Source organism: Sinocyclocheilus grahami, unplaced genomic scaffold (genome assembly GCF_001515645.1).
Source record: "Sinocyclocheilus grahami isolate Dianchi unplaced genomic scaffold, SAMN03320097.WGS_v1.1 scaffold179.1, whole genome shotgun sequence".
NCBI lineage: Eukaryota > Metazoa > Chordata > Actinopteri > Cypriniformes > Cyprinidae > Sinocyclocheilus > Sinocyclocheilus grahami.
The window spans coordinates 77,743-79,941 of NW_015505358.1; the positions used below are offsets into that span (position 1 = coordinate 77,743).

Consider the following 2,199-nt stretch of genomic DNA (forward strand, 5'->3'; position numbering starts at 1 on the left):
CGTCCCATGTGGTCGCCCCAAGCCCCCCGGCCCCTCCTTCATCGAATCCGCCGGCCGCGCCGTTCTCAAGCCCACCGGCCTCCGCTCACTCAAGCCGGCCTCCGCGTACTCTATGCCGCTATGCCGCGGAGGCCTCCGGCCTCTGCTCACTCAAGGCCGCGGTGTGCAACGCTTTTTCGTTGTGGAAGCGAAACTACTTAACTACTTTTTCCAAAAGAGGACACGACTAAAAATCAGTGGTTAAGTTGTATTTACAACACTGTTCCAGAACACTTCAACCCAAATATTCAGATGTGTGAAGCACATTTTATGGAGGACTGTTTCCTGGTTTCAAATGCCGGCTGTTCTGACTCAAAGACTGTAAGTACGTTTTTTATATTTAAAGAGTTTTTATATTTTATATATTTAAAGCGAGTTTTGTAGGGAAATGTGTTAAGAGTATAGCTTGTTGTTTGTCATTTCTCCGATCACAAATGCAGATATGGTTTTATGTTTACACGGCGCGATGCAACGCGTAAAAAGACAGTATAAGTCATTATAATCCATAATTATGTCCCCACTGGATGCAACGAATGCCTCGTTTTTAATGGGTTTTCATGTTTTTGAATCATTGCTCCGGCCTGACACGGCATCACAGTATGGTAAGGGGCGTAACATTTCCGTCACATGCTTGAGGTATTCGGCCAATCACAACACACTGGATAGCTGGCCAATCACAGCACACCTCGCTTTTTTAGAAGGATGAGCTTTGTTTCAATGCATTTCAGAAAGGTGGGGCATTGAGGAGAAACAATAATGTACAGTATGTGGAAAATAATGTGTTTTTTGAAACTTAAACCGCATAAACACATTTCATTACACCAAATACACAAAATAATGTTCTTTTTAGCAACATCATATGACCCCTTTTTTAAGAATCTTGTTCAATGAATTAAGTAAACAATCAAACGTGATGGAATGAGATCCAGGGCCAGGCAGAAGAGTAATGACAGATCAATTTTAAAACAAGGAATATTAAATGTATTAAATAAAACTTAGTGATACAATAAAGTAAATAAACAAAATTAAGATTGTATTCAATAATTTGTACTAAAGCAGAGTACTCCAAATTTTTATATCTAAGGGATGAAGTAGGCCTAGTGAATATTAGAAGAAGAGCCCTAAATAGCTATAAGCAGAATGCGAGCAGAGGGGAAAAGCAGAGTAAAGAGCAAAAGAGTAAAGAATCAGAGTAGGCACAAGTATTATATATGCAGGAAACCTACATCCTCCCAAACTGGTGTTTATGTCTAATAAGAAAAGGTCAAACAGACTTATCCATTATGTCACTCATCCATTGTTTCATATGTTTTCCTAATGACTATAGGTTAGGTTAGGCTCAGTCATCGTGACCAGTCAAATGTTGTTGCGGTTAAATATAGACATGGTTTTCACACCTTTAGAACAAATACAGCAAAACAAGCAGTTTCAAGTATCATATCTTAAATTACAAAAACACAGTTTCTGGAAAAGAACATCTAGCAGCCTACTGTTAACGACTAATTCTGAGAAACATTATTACTTAGGCAGTTGTTGAAAGATGTTCAATATCTAACAAAACACCAGTAAAAAAAAAATATATATATATCTTTCATACATATATAAAATGAGTATAACATACATATTTTGGAGAATACTACAAATATTACATATGAACAAAAAACTAAATAAAATATAAACATAAATGAGTAACAGTAATGAATTAGTAATTACTTGAATGTGAATATATGATGATGATGATTAAAATAAGGAGCATAACTCAAGAAGTAATAAATCATAAATGAATGGATATGAAAATCAAGGAAAAATATAACAACACTGATTATTTGGATACACCAAAACGAGAAGATTTTCGCGAACAATAATATACCAGTCCATTACCCATAATTAAGTATTTTAGCCAGAAGCAACGGTTTGAAGTTAAAGGGGTCATATGATGCTATTTCAATTTTTCCTTTCTCTTTGGAGTGTTACAAGCTCTTGGTGCATAACGAAGATCTGTACCCATAATTAAGTATTTTAGCCAGAAGCAACGGTTTGAAGTTAAAGGGGTCATATGATGCTATTTCAATTTTTCCTTTCTCTTTGGAGTGTTACAAGCTCTTGGTGCATAACGAAGATCTGTAAAGTTGCAAAGACTAAAGTCTCCAATCCAAAGAG

The 2,199-nt window shown here is 36.3% G+C and overlaps 1 protein-coding gene across 1 annotated transcript in view; it reads left to right on the forward strand.

Annotated features, from left to right (window-relative positions):
• Positions 1-2,199, forward strand: part of LOC107594102 (required for meiotic nuclear division protein 1 homolog) — a 7,878-nt gene that overhangs the window by 3,285 nt on the left and 2,394 nt on the right. The gene's annotated exons all lie outside the window — the stretch shown is intronic.